Source organism: Macaca thibetana, chromosome 18 (genome assembly GCF_024542745.1).
Source record: "Macaca thibetana thibetana isolate TM-01 chromosome 18, ASM2454274v1, whole genome shotgun sequence".
In the NCBI taxonomy this organism is placed as follows: Eukaryota; Metazoa; Chordata; class Mammalia; order Primates; family Cercopithecidae; genus Macaca; species Macaca thibetana.
The window spans coordinates 33,524,897-33,547,676 of record NC_065595.1 but is presented as its reverse complement, the minus strand read 5'-3'; the positions used below and the strand labels follow the sequence as shown (position 1 = coordinate 33,547,676).

Sequence of the window (22,780 nt, the reverse complement as noted above, 5' to 3'; positions counted from 1 at the left end):
ATTTGACACTACCTCCAGGCAGACAGTGTTGGAACTGCAGGACTCCCAACTGGTATCTGCAGCAGAACTGATTGCTTGATTGCTGATGGGGAAAAATCTCCACATATTTTGGGGTCACAGAAGTCTTCTGTATTGACCGTTGTTGTGCTGGTGTGACAGCAGAGGAAAAACAGTTTGAATGTTTTCTTCAAGAATGATAATAGTTACACAAAATGAAATTCCATGTATCTACCTCATCCCCAACTTAAGAATAGAACTAATGGCAATATTGCTGAAGCCTCCTGTAAGAATCTGGTCAGTTAAATTTCCTGGAAGTAACTGGTACAATTAATTTGTGATAATAATTTTGTTTCTTTCCTTCATATTTTTTACCAGTTACTTAGTTTTACCATTTTCTTAGTTTTACCATTTTAGAATGTTATAAAAATGAAATCACAATGTACACATTCTTTCACAATTTTCATGATTTGTTTTGCTCAACATTGTATTTCTGAGATTCAGCCATGTTGGTGCCTTTTATACTCTACCAAAAGCAAAACCAAGATCCACCCTTTGGGATTATGACTAGAACTGCATTTAATCTGCAGGGCAGTATCAGGATAACTTATTTTTAAAGGAAATAAGATCATTATTATATTGCCATCCTATCCATCAACATACTGTATCTCTCCATTCACATAAGTTTTTTAGTTTTATAAATATCTACATAAATGGCTTGCATATATTTGTAGACACAACTCTATCATTGCTATAGTATTTTATATTACCTTTTCTAACAGTTTGGTGTTGCTGTATTAAAATACATTTTTTGGTTGTTGTTGTTGTCTTATATCCTTCAACCATTCCAAACTTTTTTTTTTTTTTTTTTTTTTTTTGAGACAGGGCCTTGTTCTGTCACCCAAGCTGGAGTGCAGCTGCATGATCACAGCTCACTACAGCCTCAACTGCCCATGCTCAAGCAATCCTCTCACATCAGCCACCCAAGTAGCTGTTACCACAGGCATGCACCACCACGCCTGGCTAATTTATTTTTTCTGTAAAGATGGGGTCTTCCTATGTCTCTTAGGCTGGTCTCCAACTCCTAAGCTCAAGTGATCCTCCCACCCTGGCCTTCCCAAGTGCTGGGATTACAGGTGTGAGGCACCACACCTGGCCCCAAACTTTAATTCTAAAATAAGAAAAAAAGAAAATTGTCACTTGTAGTTGGTAATTATTATCTACATAGAAAATTATTGTCTACATAGAGAATTTTCTATGTAGTCAATAATTACCAACCACAAGTGATAATTTTTTTCTATTTTTCTTATTTTCTGTTTTATTATTCTAATTAGGAACTCCATAATTGAATAGAAGTAGTGATAGCATGCATCCTTATTATATTCTTGATTTTTTAAAGGAATATTTTTAGTATTCATACATTAAGTAAGCTTGCTGTAGGACTCTGCTGATATTTTAGCCATTTAAGAAAGTTCCCTTCTACTCCCTGTTGCTAAGAATTTTTGTCATAAATGGCTATTGGATTTTACCTACTACTTTTTCTGTATGCAATGAGATGATCACATTTTTTCCCCTTAAGTGTCAATGAGGTCAATTAATATTAAGTAAATCCTGCACAAATCCAATGCAGTCCTGATATATTATCTTTTTTTACTTACTGCTAGATTCAAATACTAAAAGATTAGAAACAACCTAAATGACCATCAACAGAAGGCTAGTTTAATAAATTATGGTATTTGTCAGGTTTTTCCACATTCAGTATTTTTCCCTTTCACATTTTATTCTTTGGGGCTGAGTCATTAAAGAGGGTAGGGAGGAACTAAACTCTACCTTCTAAAAACAGGAGTATCCTCATATATTATTTCAAATTCTTCAGTGAGAAAGACTTGTTCTCTATTGATTTACTCAATCATTTATTTATGTAATCTGTATGGGCTCACAGATATTTATTCTGTTCTTTGTGCCATAAGCTAATACTATGTCACTTATTTTGTTGCTGAAATTGTTTTAGCTTTGGTCATTGAGAGCTCTCTCAGGTTGGCTCCTGTGCTTCCATCCTTTTGTTTTTTGAGCACTTCTTTGCTTTTGGAACTACATGATGCTCCAGACTCACCTTGTCTTTTCCTGTAAGCTGATAATTGATTACATTTTGATATGGTTTGGCTGTGTTCCCACTCAAATCTCATCCTGAATTGCAGCTCCCATAATCCCCACATGTTGTGGGAGGGACCCAGTGGGAGGTAATTGAATCATGTGGGCAGGTTCTTCCGTGCTGTTCTCGTGACAGTGAGTGAGCCTCACAAGATCTGATGGTTTAATAAAGTGCAGTTCCCCACATACGCTCTCTTGCCTGCCACCATGTAAGACGTGCCTTTGTTACTCCTTTGCCTTATGCCATGATTGTGAGGCCTCCCCAGTAATGTGGAATTGTGAGTCCATTAAACCTCTTTCCTGTATAAATTACGCAGTCTTGGGTATGTCCTTATAGCAGCATGAGAATGAACTAGTACAGATTTTTAGATGATTGGGAAAGAAAAGAATAATATTTTATGATACATTAAAATAATATGAAATTAAAGTTTTAGTTCCATAAATAAATGCTTTTCATTTCATAAAAAAAAAAAGTTTGTAGAAAAAAATTTTCTTTCCTGTTACCTAGATATCTACCTAACATTCTCAATTTTACTTTTTGGCCTGCAAAGCCTTACTATCTGGCCCTTTACAGAAAAAGTTTATTGACCCTGTGCTAGGGGAGGAGATTCCTACTGGTGAAGAGTGGCAAAAAAACACACAAAAAAAACCTAAAACCAGCAAGCTAAACACCCTTAATTCCACTTACAGAGACATACACATAACACTATGCCCTATATGGTCACAGAAAGTGAGTACATATGTTCTCATAAAGAAAAAACTCGTATATGCTTCTATTTAGAAGTGTGAGGGCAAAAGTGGGCTCTGACGAGAAAGAAAAATAATGAGGAAAATACATGTGATTATATAAGAATAAGAGAACAGACCATAAATAAGAATTTAAGTAATGAACAAAAAGAACATTACAGCTACACGGGATCTTCAAGATTATCTGCTCTCGAATCACCCCTCACCCCTCTTTCTACACACACTGGTTTTACACCTTGGTTGGGAAAACCAAGGTCCAGATAATGTCTACACAGATACTACCTTCTCTTGAAGATGATGGTGCTCAGATGAAGAAATTACTAACAAAGATTTGTTACTAAATTTGCCTTCTAACTTTTTCTAAAGGTTCAATGCACCCGACAAACTATTCTTAAATGAAACAGAATTTACCTCCCTACAGAGAATATACCAGACATACCACACAAATATTAAATAGATCTTTGGCATATTATTTATAAAATACCCATTACATTAATGCAAAGAATGTTATTAATAATGTATAAAATTAGATATACAAAAGGAATACAAATTTAATGAAAAAATTTGAAAGCACGTGTCCAAGAAGCTATTTTTCTCTTTTAAAAGAAGATTGTTGGCCAGGTACAGTGGCTCGCACCTGTAATCCCAGCACTTACGGTGGCTGAGGCAGGAAGATTGCTTGAATTCAGGAGTTCGAGACCAGTGTGGGCCACAAAGTGAGACCCCCATCTCTATAAAAAATAAACAAAAAGTAGCCAAGCATGGTGGTGTGTGCCTGTAGTCCCAGTTACTGGGATTGCGTAAGCCCAGGAGTGTGGGGCTGCAGTGAGTTATGACTGTGCAGGCAGGGCAACACAGTGAGACTATATCCCTAAAATACACACACACACACACACACACACACACACACACACACAATTTGTATTTTACTAATATTTCCTCACAATAAAGACACAACTACTCATGATGCTTAAAAAATAATGCAGTGTGCTAGTAATTTGTCTAGTTAACTGAAGGTAACTAGAAATGATAAATGTTTATTTCAAATAACTATTACTCAAAACATTTTGGGATTTTTCTTTAGGAATTACCATCAATGTTAGCATATGTGTCACACATGAAAATCAGCTTCATTAACCAATGGCTCCATTTTATTTTTAACTCCAAGTGGCATTACCATCCTTGACTACCCATCTCATTCAGCAGGCTTTATTCTGAAACTTTCAAAATTAAATCCATCTTTAAAGCATACAAATTGTAACCAATAAAAATATCCCAAAGAATATGTACTAGCTCTGAAAGCAATTCCAAAATAGGAATCCAAAAATATCTTGAGCAATGTAGAAGCTTATCGTTTTCCACCCTGACTATTTTGATAGGGTAAACATTTATTGAATAAACTCTGGTATGCTTATTTTTAAAAATCGCTTTAAACTTGGGCTTCCATAATACAGCAGGCTAAGAATCAAATTAACTCTCCAAATAAAACCTAACAATACTAGATCAAAAACTTATACACGTGTCTGTGCGCGTGTGTGCACGCATGTGTGTGTGTAAGCCACAAGGTGCAAGGAAAAAAGGAATTGTTAGATCTGAATAAAAGCAAGAACTCAGGAGATGAGCAGAACACTGGCCTGTTTTGGCTCCAAAGGTATCTGTCACACTATGTGACCTTGAGTTATCTTTTTTCCCCATGAGCTTCTTCAGGGAATAAAATATAAACTCAGAGCCCATCTGAAGAGACAGATCCTCTGACCTAAAAACCAAGACCTCACTGTAAGGGTGAGCCAGAAATAAACCTATCCCAGGCACTCCCTCCCTACCTTGTCTCAGTTGACTACAAGAAAATCAACTGCTTTGAAACGTGGCCCAAAGGGGTTGGAGGTAGAAAGTGCTGCAGAGAATTTGGAACCATAAACCAGTGCTGGGCTCAATTTGCAGACCAAATTCACATCACCTAAGATAAGCCTCAGAAAAACTTCAAGATTTTAATTAGTGTGACCTTGACTAGCAGGTGCCTGGCTATAGCAAATATAAACCCTCCCTCAAAATACTAGTTTTCAGCCCAAACAGCAAAGAAATCCCATAAATAAAATCAAAGAGCCAAGCATGGTAGCATAGGCCTGTAGTCCTAGCTACTTGGGAGGCTAAGGTGGGAGGACTGCTTGGCCTCAGGAGTTCAAGGCCGCAGCGAACTATGATAGCATCACAGAGCAAGACCCTGTCTCAAAAAAAAAAAAAAAATCAAATCAAATTCTAACAATGATGAGCCAGTAACCTAAGGAAACAAGTCATGGTAAGGGAGCACCTACAGAAACAACAGACTGCATAAGCAGCCCTATAAGGGCTTCTTATTCTTCTAATGTAATTATCATAATGCCTACATGTTTAAAAAACAAAAGATGCCAGGCGCGGTGGCTCACGCCTGTAATCCCAGCACTTTGGGAGGCCGAAGTGGGCGGACCACGAGGTCAGGAGATTGAGACCATCCTGGCTAACACGGTGAAACCCCGTCTCTATTAAAAATACAAAAAATTAGCCGGGCGTGGTGGCAGGCACCTGTAGTCCCAGCTGCTTGGGAGGCTGAGGCAGGACAATGGCATGAAACCGGGAGGCGAAGCTTGCAGTGAGCTGAGATCGTGCCACTGCACTCTAGCCTGGGCGACAGAACGAGACTCCGTCTCAAAAAAAAAAAAAAAAAAAAGGGCAAGATAAAAAATATGAGGAGAAAACACATGAAAGACTATCAATGTACAGATTCATTCAGAAGGCCCAATGAATTCTAAGCAAGATAAATGAAAATAAATCCACATCTAAACCCTCGCTATACGCCAATGGCAAAGAGAAGATCTTGAAAGCAGCCAAGGGAAAAGACAAATTACTTTCAAAGGAGCAACAGTTAAGACTCAGATACAATGCAACTCCAATCAATATCCCAAAAAGTGTCTTGTGGAATTTGATAAGCTGATGCTAAAATGGTTACACCAGTACAAATGGCCAAGTATAGCCCAGACACTTCAGCCAAGACCGAACAAGAAAAAGAAAGCAGGCCTTGCTTTACCTAATATCCAGACTTACCTAATGAGGTCCTGTAATTAATTAAAATGGTGTGGTATTAGTACATATGGAGACAAACTCACCAATGGAACAGAAAATACAGAAAAAGATCCCAATATATGTAGAAACTTCATATATGATAAAAGTAGTGTCTCCGATTAGTAAAGAAAAAATAAAATGATCAATAATATGGTGTTGGAACCATGGAATATCCGTATGAGAAAAAATGAAATTGGACTCCCACATCACACCATACACAACAATTTCTTTTTCCAAGGAGATTAAACAACCACATGTTTAAGGCAAAACTGTAAAACTTTTAGATAGGAGAGTATCTTCATGACTTGAGGACAGAAAAGGTTTTCTAAAACGAGACATGAAAAGCACAAACCATTGAAGAAAATACAGATAAATTCAACTGTATTTCAAAAGTACCATAAAGAGAGTGAAAATATAGAAAAAGAACTTATTTTTCTAACACATGTAGGAAAAGACAAGATTCCAGGAAGTATAAAGTATAAATAGTAAGAAAAAGATGAATGACCCGATAGAAAAACTGCATAAGATCTTAACATATCCTTTACAAAAGAGCAAATCTGGCCGGACGCGGTGGCTCACCCCTGTAATCCCACCACTTTGGGAGGCCAAGGTGGGCGGATGACCCTAGGTTAGGCATTCAAGACCAGCCTAGCCAACAAGGTGAAACCGTGTCTCTACAAATACTAAAATTATCTGAATCCCAGCTACTCGTGAGGCTGAGGAGGGAGAATTGCTTAAACCTGGGAGGCGGAGGTTGCAGTGAGGCCGAGATCACGCCATTGCACTTCAGCCTGGGCGACAGAGCGAGACTGTGTCTCAAAAAAAAAAAAAAAAAAAAAAAAAGGGGGCAAATCTGAACAGCAAATAAATGAAAATGAAGATACTCAAAGCTCACTGGTAATCAGGAAAATACAAATTTCACGCACAGTGAGATCAATGCACCAACCTACAGATGCGCAAAATTTAAGACTGCAAACACCAAAGGCTGTCAACAGGAATTCCCATATGCTGCTGGTGAAAGAATATACTTGTACAAGCATTTTGGAATTAGTCTGGCATCACCATACCCTATGATCTGGCAATTCCACTTCCAAGTATACCTTTGAGAGATTATTTCACAGTGTACCATGATACATGAACAAAGACGTCTATAACAGCACCACTTGTAACAGCCAGAAAATGGAAACAATATAAATGTCCATCAACAACAGAATGGATACAGCATGTTTCCAAGGGCTGTGGCTGGTGGTAGCCATGGGATCTCCAACTGCATGCAAGAGCAACCTGGAAAGACTTTGACAGCGCAGGTCAGTACAATACCTGCAAGCTGCAACTCAGCTTTCCTATAATGTTTCAGGACCAGGGCTGGAAGCGCCTTCCATGTGTCAACTTCCAGTGTAGATGGGTGTTTTGTTTTGTTTTGTTTGAGACGGAGTCTCACTCTGTCACCCAAGTGGAGTGCAGTGGCATGATCTTGGCTCACGGCAACCTCCACCTCCCGGGTTCAAGCGATTCTCCTGCCTCAACCTCCCGAGTATCTGGGATTACAGGTGCCCGCCATCACACCCAGCTAATTTTCTTGTATTTTTAGTATAGATGGGTTTCACCATGTTGGCTAGATTGGTCTCGAACTCCTGACCTCAGGTGATTCGCCCCCTTGGCCTCCCCTCCCAAAGTGCTGAGATTAGAGGCATGAGCCACTGCTCCTGGCCAGTTTAGCTTTCACACTAAGCTTTTTGTTCTGCAGGTTGCCCCCAAGTTTCCTGGCAGTGTGTGATCTTGAGGAGGTGAGCTTGTTTCTGGAGCTGTGCTTTAAGATTCATGTTACATGCAAAGCTGTCCTCGTGTGTGACTATGGACCTATGGATTTGGGAGAATCTCTATGGGAAGCAGAAGGCAAGACCCCAGTCATTTTAGGTAGAAACAACAGCATGCTGTACATGCAGATCAATTAAAGATTAATAAAGACTGATAAAAGTAAAAACAACAACAACAACAACAAAAACCAGAATGGATAAATAAGTTGTGGTATATTTATACACAGAAAAAAAAGAACTTACATTCAAATCGCTTTACATAACTCTCAGAAATCTCCTAGAGGGTGAAAAAAGCAAGTCAAAAAAGAATATGTATAGTATGGTTTAATATTATAGTACTCAAAAATACAGATGCATACATAGGTGATAAAACCGTAAAGAGAAGCAAGGGAATGATTATCACAACAGTGGGGATACTAATTACCCTCCAGAGGGCAGGAAGCAGATGCAAACCAAGAGGAGCACAAAGGGAGCCTCTAAGGTATGGCAATACTCTACTTCTTAACCTAGACAATGAGAATATGGGTGCTTTTAATTTTACTATAATTATTTTAAACATATATGTTTTACATACTCTTATACAAATGATATATTGCACAATAAAAAATGAGTCTTCTTATATTTTAGTCAGTTATTTCTCATACATTTAATAGTTATAAAAAGCTAAATTAGTCCAGTAGTCCAGACAATTACTATACACTCAGCATAAAAGCCTCCACCTCTAAGGCATTTTGAATTTTAAGTAAATCCCCAATTCTGTTTGTCTTTCATAATGTATCTGATGAAAGAGGGAAAAAGAAGACTGCAGAGGTTAAAAAATATATTAATAGCTGTGGTTAATCAAGTTGCAACTGCAAAATCCTCCCTTCTGTAAAAGTCCACATGTTGGGGGAGGGATTGCATTGGGAGTTATACCTGATGTAAATGACGAGTTGATGGGTGCTGACGAGTTGATGGGTGCAGCACACCAACATGGCACAAGAATACATATGTAACAAACTTGCACATTATGCACATGTACCCTAGAACTTAAAGTATAATAATAATAAATTAAAATAAATAAATTAATTAATTAATTAAAAAAAAAAAAAGTCCACATGTTATTCTATTTCTGATCTTTACTGTGACCTTGAATTGAAGGGTTATATAAGCAATAGCATCAACTATTACCTCCCTGAGAGGGAAAACAGCTTGTTCATCAAAAGACTAGACCATTCCTAGGGATTGTATTTGGATGCGTAACAGTTAAAAAATTCTTTGAAGTACACTAACTGCCCCACAAAAGGATGGACCAAAAAGAGGCATTTTCTTTTCATATATACAGAGGAATCTAAAATTGCTTCTCCCAAAATCCAACTTTTACAGGAGACATCTAATATTCAATAAAAAGTGTTACCTCTGAAGGTGATTAAAGAACAAAATACGAACAAGACTAGAAAAACAATGAAAGTAAGAATTGTACTATTTACTTGGAGCCAGAGAACTATCATAATAAATATCTATCATTTTAATCCTAATTGAAGCATCCACACAGGCTTAATGTTACCAAAACATTTTAAAAGCCTATATTCTTTGCTATCATCAGTTCCATAGAACATACCTTTTAAACTCTAAAATGCTCATCTGGAGCACCACATATTTGAGAGTGACTGACTAAGGCCTAGAATAAAATTGAGATGCCCCATTCATACCTCAAAATATACTTACTTCTTCAGTTAGTCCCAGTAACTTGATCACTTTGACCTCTCTTCTTGTCCAAAACTTTTTTCTTTTCTTTTCTTTCGTTTTTTTCTTTTTCTTTTCTTTTTTTTTTTTTTGGAGAGAAGATCTGACTCTATCTCCTAGGCTGGAGTGCAGTGGCACAATCTCTCAGCTCACTGCAACCTCTGCCTCCCCGGCTCAAGCCATCCTCTCACCTCCGCCTCCCAAGTAGCTGGAACCACAGGTGTGCACCACCACGTCCAGCTAATTTTTGTACTTTTAGTAGAGACGGGTTTCACCACATTGCCTAGGATGGTCTCGAACTGGTGAGTTCAAGCGATCTATCCGCCCTGGGCTCCCAAAGTGCTGGGATTACAGGCATGAGCCACCAAGCCTTGTCTGAACCTGTATAATACTCGTTACCTGAACTACAAGCCGGTATTTGATAAAATATAATTGTAAAATACTAATATAACCCTCAAAATAACTATAAAGGCTTCAAAGGTAGTGCCTGATTTTGTTTATCTTGGGTCCATACCCACAATCTCTCATAATCGGAACAAATTACATGGGAGACCCCTTAGAAGAGCCATAAACCACTGACAGTGGTACATATTCAATGCAAAGAAGAAAAGCAAACTCTCTCATTCCAAGAGGAGAACTTCAGATACTTCAGAGGACATCCGGGCTTGAATATCTCAGGGACATCTCAATCCAAGTCCTTTCACCCTCAAAGGTGCTCTTTCCCAGCCATCCCTATGAGTGGTTGGCAGCACCATCAATCCAGACGCCAAATTATGTCAGCAGTTCTACTTCCTTTACGATCTTAGATCCACTTACCTTCATCATTTTTAAAACTACCTTTTTGAAATTTGAAATCAACTCTCATCTAGACTATTTCAACAACATCTTTTTTTTTTTTTTTTTTTTGAGACGGAGACTCGCTCTGTCACCCAGCCTGGAGTGCAGTAGTGTGATCTTGGCTCACTGCAAGCTCTGACTCCTGGGTTCAGGCTGGTCTCCTGCCTCAGCCTCCCAAGCAGCTGGGACTACAGGTGCCCGCCACCACGCCCAGCTAATTTTTTGTATTTTTAGTAGAGACGGGGTTTCACCACGTTAGCCAGGATGGTCTCAATCTCCTGACCTCATGATCCACCCACCTCGGCCTCCCAAAGTGTTGGGATTACAGGTGTGAGCCACCGCACCCAGCGACAACAACTTCTTAATTGTCCTCTCTGCTTTGCATCTCCTATTACCAGTCCTAAATTATGCCCTAAAATGCAACCGTGGCAGTGGTTAAGGACAAGAAGAAAGGAGTGGTATAAATTTATAGACTGGGTATACATCTCCACTCACCAGCTAGGTGAACATGGGCAACTTTCTTAACCTTTCTGCCTCAGTTTCCTCACTGGTAATGTAGAATAACACAACTCTAATGGTTCATAAGAGGATTAAAGAAAGTAATACCTGAAGATGGCCGAACAGGAACAGCTCCAGGCTACAGCTCCCAGCATGAGCAACACAGAAGACGGGTGATTTCTGCATTTCAGGGTACCGGGTTCATCTCACTGGGGCATATCGGACAGTGGGTGCAGGATGGTGGGTGCAGCCCACCGAGCAAGAGCCAAAGCAAGGTGAGGCATCACCTCACCTGGGAAGCACAAGGGAGAAGGGAATTCCCCTTCCTAGCCAAGAGAAACCGTGACACACAGCACCTGGAAAATCGGGTCACTCCCACCCTAATACTGTGCTTTTGCAAGGGTCTTAGCAAACAGCACAATAGGAGATTATATCCCATGCCTGGCTCGGAGGGTCCCAGGCCCTCGGGGCCTCCCTCATTGCTAGTGCAGCAGTCTGAGATCTAACTGCAAGGCAGCAGCAAGGCTGGGGAGGGGCGCCCACCGCTGCTGAGGTTTGAGTAGGTAAACAAAGTGACCAGGAAGCTCCAACTGGGTGAAGCCCACTGCAACTCAAGGAGGCCTGCCTGCCTCTGTAGACGCCAACTCTGGGGACAGGACATAGCCAAACAAAAGGCAGCAGAAACCTCTGCAGATTTAAATATTCTTGTCTGATAGCTTTAAAGAGAGTAGCGGTTCTCCCAGCACAGAGTCTGAGATCTGAGAACAGAAAGACTGCCTCCTCAAGTGGGTCCCTGACCCGCAAGTAGCCTAACTGGGAGACACCCCCAAGTAGGGGCAGACTGACACCTCACACGACTGGGTACACCTCTGAGACAAAGCTTCCAGAGGAACGATCAGGCAGCAACATTTGCTGTTCAGCAATATTCACTCTTCTGCAGCCTCCGCTGCTGATACCCAGGCAAATGGGGTCTGGAGTGGATCTCGAGCAAACTCCAACAGACCTGCAGCTAAGGGTCCTGACTGTTAGAAGAAAAACTAACAAACAGACAGGACATCCACACCAAAACCCCATCTGTACGTCACCATCATCAAAGACCAAAGATAGATAAAACCACAAAGATGGGGAAAAAACAGAGCAGAAAAGTTGAAAATCCTAAAAATCAGAGCGCGTCTCCCCCTCCAAAGAAATGCAGCTCCTAACCAGCAACAGAAGAAAGCTGGACAGAGAATGACGCTGACGAGTTGAGAGAAGAAGGCTTCAGACGATCAAACTTCTCCAAGCTAAAGGAGGAAGTTCAAACCCACTGCAAAGAAGCTAAAAACCCTGAAAAAAGATAAGATGAATGTCTAACTAGAATACCCAATGTAGAGAAGTCCTTAAATGACCTGATAAAGCTGAAAACCACGGAACAAGAACTACGTGACAAATGCACAAGCTTCAGTAACCAATTCAATCAACTGGAAGAAAGGGTATCAGTGATTGAAGATCAAATGGATGAAATGAAGCGAGAAGAGAAGTTTAGAGAAAAAAGAGTAAAAAGAAATGAACAAAGCCTCCAAGAAATACGGGACTATGTGAAAAGACCAAATCTACGTCTGACTGGCGTACCTGAAAGTGACAGGGAGAATGGAACCAAGTTAGAAAAGACTCTGCAGGATATTATCCAAGAGAACTTCCCCAACCTAGCAAGGCAGGCCAACATTCAAATTCAGGAAATACAGAGAACGCCACAAAGATACTCCTCGAGAAGAGCAACTCCAAGACATATAACTGTCAGATCCACCAAAGTTGAAATGAAGGAAAAAATGTTAAGGGCAGCCAGAGAAAAAGGTCGGGTTACCCACAAAGGGAAGCCCATCAGACTAACAGTGGGTCTCTCGGCAAAAACTCTACAAGCCAGAAGACAGTGGGGGCCAATATTCAACATTCTTAAAGAAAAGAACTTTCAACCCAGAATTTCACATCCAGCCAAACTAAGTTTCATAAGTGAAGGGGAAATAAAATCCTTTGCAGAGAAGCAAATGCTGAGAGAGTTTGTCACCACCAGGCCTGCCCTACAACAGCTCCTGAAGGAAGCACTAAACATGGAAAGGAAAAACTGCTACCAGCCACTGCAAAAACAAGTCAAAATGTAAAGACCATCAATGCTAGGAATAAACTGCATCAACTAACGAGCAAAATAACCAGCTAACATCATAATGACAGAATCAAATTCACACATAACAATATTAACCTTAAATGTAAATAAGCTAAATGCTCCAATTAAAAGACACAGACTGGCAAATTGGATAAAGGTCAAGACCTATCAGTGTGCTGTATTCAGGAGACCCATCTCACGTGCAGAGACACACATAGGCTGAAAATAAAGAGATGGAGGAAGATCTACCAAGCAAAAGGAAAACAAAAAAAAGGCATGCGTTGCAATCTTAGTCTCTGATAAAACAGACTTTAAACCATCAAAGATCAAAAGAGACAAAGAAGGCCATTACATAACGGTAAAGGGATCAATTCAACAGGAAGAGTTAACTATCCTAAATATATATGCACCCAATACAGGAGCACCCAGATTCATAAAGCAAGTCCTCAGAGACTTACAAAGAGACTTAGATGCCCATACAATAATAATGGGAGACATTAACACCCCACTGTCAACATTAGACAGATCAATGAGACAGAAAGTTAACAAGGATATCCAGGAATTGAACTCAGCTCTGCACCAAGCGGACCTAATAGACATCTACAGAACTCTCCACCCCAAATCAACAGAATATACATTCTTCCCAGTACCGCATCACACTTATTCCAAAATTGACCACATAGTTGGAAGTAAAGCACTCCTCAGCAAATGTAAAAGAACAGAAATTATAACAAACTGTCTCTCAGACCACAGTGCAATCAAACTAGAACTCAGGATTAAGAAACTCACTCAAAACCACTCAACTACACAGAAAATGAACAACCTCATCCTGAATGACTACTGGGTACATAACGAAATGAAGGCAGAAATAAAGATGTTCTTTGAAACCAATGAGAACAAAAAGACAACATACCAGAATCTCTGGGACACATTTAAAGCAGTGTGTAGAGGGAAATTTATAGCACTAAATGCCCACAAGAGAAAGCAGGAAAGATCTAAAATTGACACCCTAACATCAGAATTAAAAGAACTAGAGAAGCAAGAGCAAACACATTCAAAAGCTAGCAGAAGGCAAGAAATAACTAACATCAGAGCAGAACTGAAGGAGATAGAGACACAAAAAACCCTCCAAAAAAAATCAATGAATCCAGGAGCTGGTTTTGTGAAAAGATCAACAAAATTGATAGACTGCTAGCAAGACTAATAAAGAAGAAAAGAGAGAAGAATCAAATAGATGCAATAAAAAAGGATAAAGGGGATATCACCACCGACCCCACAGAAATACAAGCTACCATCAGAGAATACTGTAAGCACCTCTACGCAAATAAACTAGAAAACCTAGAGGAAATAGATAAATTCCTGGACACATACACTCTCCCAAGAGTAAACCAAGAAGAAGTTGAATCCCTGAATAGACCAATAACAAGCTCTGAAATTGAGGCAATAATTAATAGCCTACCAACCAAAAAAAGTCCAGGACCAGACGGATTCACAGCCGAATTCTACCAGAGGTACAAGGAGGAGCTGGTATCATTCCTTCTGAAAATACTCCAATCAACAGAAAAAGAGGGAACCCTCCCTAACTCATATTTTGAGGCCAGCATCATCCTGATACCCAAGCCTGGCAGAGACACAACAAAAAAAGAGAATTTTCAACCAATATTCCTGATGAACATCGATGCAAAAATCCTCAACAAAATACTGGCAAACCGAATCCAGCAGCACATCAAAAAGCTTATCCACCATGATCAAGTGGGCTTCATCCCTGGGATGCAAGGTTGGTTCAACATACGTAAATCAATACATGAAATCCAGCATATAAACAGAACCAAAGACAAATCCCACATGATTATCTCAATAGATGCAGAAAAGGCCTTTGACAAAATTCACAGCCCTTCATGCTAAAAACTCTTAATAAATTTGGTACTGATGGAACGTATCTCAAAATCATAAGAGTTATTTATGACAAACCCACAGCCAATATCATACTGAATGGGCAAAAACTGGAAAAATTCCCTTTGAAAACTGGCACAAGACAGGGATGCCCCTCTCACCACTCCTATTCAACATAGTGTTGGAAGTTCTGGCCAGGGCAATCAGGCAGGAGAAAGAAATAAAGGGTATTCAATTAGGAAAAGAGAAAGTCAAATTGTCCCTGTTTGCAGATGACACGATTGTATATTTAGAAAGACCCATCGTCTCAGCCCCAAATCTCCTTAAGCTGATAAGCAACTTCAGCAAAGTCTCAGGATACAAAATCAATGGGCAAAAATCACAAGCATTCTTATATACCAATAACAGACAAACAGAGAGCCAAATCATGAATGAACTCCCATTCACAACTGCTTCAAAGAAAATAGAATACCTAGGAATCCAACTTACAAGGAATCTAAAGGACCTCTTCAAGGAGAACTACAAACCACTGCTCAATGAAATAAAAGAGGACACAAACAAATGGAAGAACATTCCATGTTCATGGATAGGAAGAATCAATATCATGAAAATGGCCATACTGCCCAAGGTAATTTATAGATTCAATGCCATCCCCATCAAGCTACCAACGACTTTCTTCACAGAATTGGAAAAAACTGCTTTAAAGTTCATATAGAACCAAAAAAGAGCCCGCATTGCCAAGACAATCCTAAACCAAAAGAACAAAGCTAGAGGCATCACGCTACCTGACTTCAAACTATACTACAAGGCTACAGTAACCAAAACAGCATGGTACTGGTACCAAAACAGAGATATAGACCAATGGAACAGAAGAGAGCCCTCAGAAATAATACCACACATCTACAGCCATCTGATCTTTGACAAACCTGAGAAAAACAAGAAATGGGGAAAGGATTCCCTATTTAATAAATGGTGCTGGGAAAACTGGCTAGCCATATGTTGCAAGCTGAAACCGGATCCCTTCCTTACACATTATACAAAAATTAATTCAAGATGGATTAAAGACTTAAATGTTAGACCTAAAACCATAAAAACCCTAGAAGAAAACCTAGGCAATACCATTCAGGACATAGGCATGGGCAAGGACTTCATGTCTAAAACACCAAAAGCAAGGGTAACAAAAGCCAAAATTGACAAATGGGATCTAATTTAACTAAAGAGTTTCTGCACAGCAAAAGAAACTACCATCAGAGCGAACAGGCAACCTACAGAATGGGAGAAAATTTTTGCAATCTACTCATCTGACAAAGGGCTAATATCTAGAATCTACAAAGAACTCAATCCAATTTACAAGAAAAAAACAAACAATCCCATCAAAACGTGGGTGAAGGATATGAAGACACTTCTCAAAAGAAGACATTTATGCAGCCAACAGACACGTGAAAAGATGCTCATCATCACTCACCATCAGAGAAATGCAAATCAAAACCACAATGAGATACTATCTCACAACAGGTAGAATGGCAATCATTAAAAAGTCAGGAAACAACAGGTGCTGGAGAGGATGTGGACAAATAGGAACACTTTTACACTGTTGGTAGGACTGTAAACTAGTTCAACCATGTGGAAGACAGTGTGGTGATTCCTCAAGGATCTAGAAGTAGAAATATCATTTGACCCAGCCATCCCATTACTAGGTATGTACCCAAAGGATTATAAATCATGCTGGTATAAAGAAACATGCACATGTATGTTTACTGTGGCACTATTCACACTAGCAAAGACTTGGAATCAACCCAAATGTCCATCAAAGACAGACTGGATTAAGAAAATGTGGTACATATACACCATGGAATACGATGCAGCCACAAAAAAGGATGAGTTCATGTCCTTTGTAGGGACATGGATACAGTCGGAAATCATCATTCTCAGCAAACTGTCGCAAGAACAGAAAACCAAACACCGCATGTTCTCACTTATAGGTGGGAACTGAACAATGAGAACACTTGGACACAGGAAGGGGAGCATCACACACCGGGGCCTGTTGTAGGGTGGGGGGGGCGGGAGGGATAGCATTAGAACATATACCTAATGTATGACGAGTTAATGGGTGCAGCACACCAACATGGCACATATTAGTGTGCTGCACATTGTGCACATGTACCCTACAACTTAAAGTTTAATAAAAAATTAAAAAGAAAAAAAAAAATGAAAGTAATACCTATGAAGAATTGTGAATTGTATTCCGCTCAGAGAAAGGTTGGGTTATGTATGTGGAGGGCTGGGAGAGAGAAGCAAGGAGGGAAATTATAGATATATCAAGGGCTACAAAAACCACAGGATACATATGATGCAAAGTTCTAAAGCGTTAGTATAACTTGAGGATTTGAGAAAACATACCTAAATATATATTATGGCATATTATTCAAAACTTACATACTTAAAACAAGAGATTTTAATACAAATCTTCCCTTGGGAGACTGGAGCTCTACAGAACATGCCTCCTAAAACTCCTGGGAAGTACAAATTTTCTGTCCTTCCCTATACGGTTCCAGACTTTTCTGGAACCACTGTACACATTCAATAAATGACGGTATTATTCAGCCACTCCCCAGTTAAAATTCTTCCAGTGTCTCCCCGCTGTCCTCTGGATAGTCTGAACAATGAACACTGGTGGAGAGAGCCCTGGTTTACCCTCTCCAACTCACTTGTCTCCACTAGCACCCAAGTTCCACGGTACTGCAGTCGGCCAAGAGCTCTACACTTTGCCTCCCTCGTTGCGGGACTTTTGTCTGCAACTACTCGGGCCCCTCTACACCCTCGTCTCCTGGCCAATCTCTCCAGCCCTCAGTCTCAGATAACCATCACTTCCTCTGGCGTGCTCCCCTGGGTCCAACTCCTTTTCTCCCCTAGGGTCCCTAGGGGCCATCTGTGTTCCTACTACATTTACCACTGTCCCGGTTACCAGTACGGGCCTCTCCTACTAAACCATTAAGCTCTGTGCATAAGGTAGTGTGCTGCCTTTCCCACTGTGTTATTCAGGCGTTCAACGAAGACTGTGAATTAACTCATGAATCCCAGTGTCCAGAGCTACTAGGCCCCAACAACAAACTCTTTCAGCACCAACTCAACTTCCATCCCCCTATCTCTTGGCTGGGAAGGAGCCTCAAGACTGGTCACTGCACTCGGTTCTAGCCCAAGTACCACGGCCTTACAAACGCCACACTGACCAGGAGGGACGCTAGCTCCAAAATACAGACCAAGAGCACGCTTTGAGGAATGATTGACACACTAGTGTCACAATCCGCCCCGGAGAGACCCACAGTGCGCCTCGAGCCCAGCTGTGCGCACGCGCGGGGCCAAGGCAAAGTGTTCGGTCCCTTCGCTGAAGGCATGGAATGTGCACAGAGCAAGACCGCAGGCTGGCCAGGCTTGAGAGGAGGGGCGGCCTGTGGGCGCCACTGGTAGTTCCCGAACCCTGTCACAAAAACTGCAGCCTCCCGGCCCCAATTCCGCTTTTTCCTCTTCCGTCCCACAACAGCTCCTCACCCACACTGCGTACGCCGTCCTCAGGAAACGCCCCCACTAACGGCAAAACCAGCCAGCCACGCTGGCCGCAGGTTCCTCTCAGCCGGGATAAAAATCCCCCCAGCGTCCCAACGGACGCCGGAAGCTGGGTCCTGGCCGCGCCGGAAACCCCACCTTTGGCGGCTTCGCCCCACCCTTCGCCCGAGGTTTCCGCCGAGCCGTACAGCTACCGCGTCGAGTAGTTCTCCGTCTGCAACGCCGGTGACGGAAAGCTACGCCCTTCTAGAGACCTGCTTTCCCAAGGGCGCGGCCTCCTAGGCCCGGATGCACGAGGTAAAATAATCCCCTGCCTTTCTTCGGTAGCTGTTTTACAGTCCACAGCACCACTGTTGAACCGAGTGTTACTGAGTAATGTTCTTTGCCTTCACCCTCCCTTCCTCCACTAGTTGTCCACTCTCGAGGTTTAACTAAGAAGTCATACTTTACTAGACCGCCCGATCTCCGAAGTCGCCATTTCCCCCTTAGCTACTTGAATAGCACCTGGCACCTCTTGCTTTCTCCTTTACTCCCTGAGGCAGCGACGTCCCTCCTTTCCCGCTTCAGCCATCCCTAAACTTTAGTCAGCCTTCCCACCCTGCCTCTCTCCCGGTTAGAGCCACTACGGGCCGTGCCTTCCTGTTCCACGGGAGCTCTATCTTGGTACACCCAGAACCACCTCCCTCCCTACCCCGCTGCCACACTCGTGGGGGTCTCTACTTGTCTCCTCTTGATGCAAGTAGTTATGTGGACCTGAATAATAGAGTACAGAAAGGTCACTCTTATGCACTCACTATGAAAGTGACTGAACAACTTTCTGGAGCCCTCTTGACATAGTAGGATACTCGGGTTACACCTTATACTAGGGTTATACCCCTTGATAAAACCACTGCTCTGTCCTTGACTGGGGACCTATATATGCCACCCGTATACCACAATCTAACACCCCCACTACCCAAGGCTGCAGCCAGCCCTGTTAAGAGCTGTAACCCATTCTGTCCCTTGGACTAGGAGCCATTTGCTTTTTCTCCCCGCTGAATCTGAAGTTTTTTTGTCTTACTCATATTGGCTAAGTTTAAGTTTTGTGTGAGGCCTAGTTGGTTGAAGGAAAAAGGATTTGGTTCTAGTTTCCCCTTATGAGCTAGCTGTCTTTGACCAGATTAAGACATCACCAAAGGATTTTAAGTGGGTAATATAAGAAATGTATTTTTCTAAATGCTTCCTCTGCCTGCAGTATGGATAGGAGAGATGCCAGAATGGGTGAGACCACGTAAGAGTCCCACTGCAAGGCTACAAGAGAGATACTTTAATTAGAATGTGTGGAAACAAAGCAAAGAGGATAAATTCATAAGAGGCAAAACAGAAACTGGTGACAGATTAGATTGGGGTTAGGGAGAAGGCATCAATTATCAGGCTCCAAGACTGGGCAATTGGGTAGTGTGACTGATAGTGTCTTTTTTTTTCTTTTCTTTTCTTTTTTTTTTTGAGACAGGGCCTCTCTCTGTCACCCAGAATGGAGTGCAGTGGTGCAATCATGGCTCACTGCAGCCACGACTTCCCAGGCTCAAAGGATCCTCCTGCTTCATCCTCCCCAGACAGCTGGGACCACAGGTGCACACCACAACTGGCTAATTTTGATTTTTGTAGACAGGGTGGGGTCCCACATGTGGCCCAGGCTGGTCTCAAACTCCTGGGTTAAAGCAATTCTTCCACCTCAGTCTCCCAAAGTGCTGGGACTACAGGCACGAGCACCAATGCCTGGCCTCATTCACATTATGTGGAATCATGGGATAGGACTAATGGCTTTCATCTCTCCATATGGATCTACTTGATGAAAGGCAAGATAAGTAAAGAAGAAATTCAGCCCTCCAAAGGGAGGGGCTGGATTCAGAAAAAAAAAGGGGGCAAAAAACCCAAAGGAGTGAAGACATAAAGCAGTATCTGAACTGGAACAAAAACAGTAGGAAAAACTTATCATTGATACCCTTGGACATTGCTCACTGTGACCCAGGTCCTTGCATCAAATGTTTTCACAATATTTGACATCTAATGAACAATCAGGGGCCAAGAGAAATCTTAACAAAAAAGAATTCCATTCTCATTGGTATCAAATGTTATTTTTGTTGTTTTGAGACGGAGTCTCACTGTGCAGCCCAGGCTGGAGTGCAGTGGCACAATCTCAGCTCACTGCAACCTCCGCCTCCCAGGTTCAAGCGATTCTCATGCCTCAGCCTCCTGAGTAGCTGGAATCACAGACATGTGCCACCACACCCGGCTAACTTTTGTTCTTTTAATAGAGACGGGGTTTTGCCATGTTGGCCAGGCTGTTCTCAAACTCCTGACCTCAAGTGATCCTCCCGCCTCGGCCTCCCAAAGCGCTGGCATTACAGGCATGAGCCACTGTGCCCAGCCTCAAAACGTTACATTGGTAATAACTTAGAAACTAATAAATGAGAAAGTGATTTACTTAATAAAAAACATTTTCAGGAGAACATCTCTTTGGTTGAAGCACAACTGGATTCAAAGATTAGTGATCTGGAAAAGATATATAGAGATAATCTGGACCAGACTTCTGTTCTGAAGGTTATTGACCAATTTTACAGATAGGATAACCAAAAACTACTGAAGTCTTAGGAAGTGTATTTGCTTTCAGTCACATGGCAAAAGGTTTGCTTGATATATTAGATATATCTTGCCTCCTAGTCTTTTTACTGGTCAAATATCTTGCTTTCTCTTGTTATTTCACCAGTAATACACATCTAACACATATAGAACACAGATCAGATTGCCTACTTTTATTGTATCTAAAGCAAGGATTTTGGTGGGGAGAGAAAGGTGGGAGAACTCATCTAGCTTTTTATTTCAATAGCTTTAGGGGTACAAGTGGTTTCTGGTTACATGGATGAATTGTATAGTGGTGTAAAGTCTGAAATTTTAGTGCACCCATCACTGGACTACTGTACATTGTACTCAATATGTAGCTTCTGTATCCCTCACCCCCTCCAACCTCCCTAAAGCAGGGATTTTATTTTTTTGTATTTTTACTTTTTTAACTTTTAGATTTAGTGGTACATGTACAAGTTTGTTAAATAGGTAAACTTGTGTCATGGGGGTTTGGTAGATTATTTTGTTATCCAGGTACTAAGCCCAGTACCCAATAGTTACTTTTTTCTGGCACTCTTTCCCACCCTCGACCCTCAAATAGCCCCCAGTGTCTGTTGTCCCCCTCCTTATGTCCACAAGGTCTTATCATTTAGCTTCCACTTATAAGTGAGAACATGCGGTATTTGGTTTTCTGTTCCTACATTAGTTTGTTAAGGATGATGGCTTCCAGCTCCATCCATGTTCCCACAGAAGTTATTATCTAATTCTTTTTTATGGCTAAAGCAGGGGTTTTTATAAGATACTTTTTAGCTATATTTTTGAAAATTTAGGGTTTTACGGAAATGCCTTGGGAAGCTTGACAAGAGTGCAGTGGAGGCTGAATAGTGAGCCTTTGAATCCCAGCCCTACTTCAACTAAAAACAAACAAATGGAACTACTCTCATCTGTTTTAGATACTGGAATGTTAGTTGTGTCAGAATTCCTTTGAAAATCTGGTTCTGTTGTTAACAGTAAAAGTTTGAAAACCACTGTACTTGATTAGCAACTAGGGTATGAATTTGGTTAATATCTACAGACTAGAGGCAAGAACCTTCGCACAGTTCAGAGGCATGCAAACACAGGGCCAGAATACATAAGGACTATAAACATAATTGGTATTTGGAGTCCAGAATGATCACAAATTGTTAATCCTGATATTAAAGGGGAGGACGTGGGCAGGCCAACAGGCACTTAAGTCATTGTCTATTAAAATAACACACTGTTTACTGAATCACAACTGCTCTGGGGAAACCAAGGCTGACCTGTGAAAGCTTACAGACCCTTCTTTAGCCACAAACTGGAATTAGGAAGTGGCCTCCAGATATGCCATATTTTGATGTTCATTGCTTCACTTTCCTCAGAACTACTTGGTTACAGAATACTTTGATCCTGGTCCTTCTGTGACTGCTCCCTGATGGAATATTTGAACAACATCCCAACACTGAATTAAGATGAAGGTATGCTGTAATGTCTTACATGAAAAATAACATCAGATCAAGGTCTTTCTTTTTAAAAAATTTTGTACTGCTCATACCATATGGGGAAATGGGCCTGCCCTCAAGTAACTGCTTCTTTTGAATCTTTTCAGTAGCTCAGACTTGAACTCATGCATGAGTTCTTTGTAAGGCTAAAAGAACATGGCCTCTAAGTACCAAATTAGTCATTCACACGA

The 22,780-nt window shown here is 41.1% G+C and overlaps 1 protein-coding gene, 1 long non-coding RNA gene and 1 other non-coding gene across 6 annotated transcripts in view; 2 read left to right on the top strand and 1 right to left on the bottom strand.

The window, feature by feature from the left end:
* The window catches only part of HDHD2 (haloacid dehalogenase like hydrolase domain containing 2), a 48,899-nt gene extending 30,303 nt beyond the window's left edge, over positions 1-18,596 (bottom strand). For 3 of the 4 annotated variants that reach the window (XR_007721322.1, XM_050768182.1, XM_050768183.1), the window contains exon 1: positions 18,451-18,596. The gene's annotated coding sequence lies outside the window, so the exon portion shown is untranslated. The remainder of the gene's footprint in view (positions 1-18,450) is intronic. The other variant, XM_050768184.1, reaches the window with a different exon arrangement.
* LOC126941590 (small nucleolar RNA SNORA44) lies at positions 7,211-7,342 on the top strand. The gene has a single exon (XR_007721373.1). It is a non-coding gene; the product is annotated as a small nucleolar RNA SNORA44 (small nucleolar RNA).
* Positions 18,576-22,236, top strand: LOC126941508 (uncharacterized). The gene is made up of 2 exons (XR_007721324.1): positions 18,576-18,762; positions 19,958-22,236. It is a non-coding gene; the product is annotated as an uncharacterized LOC126941508 (long non-coding RNA).
* Positions 22,237-22,780: the final 544 nt, after the last annotated feature.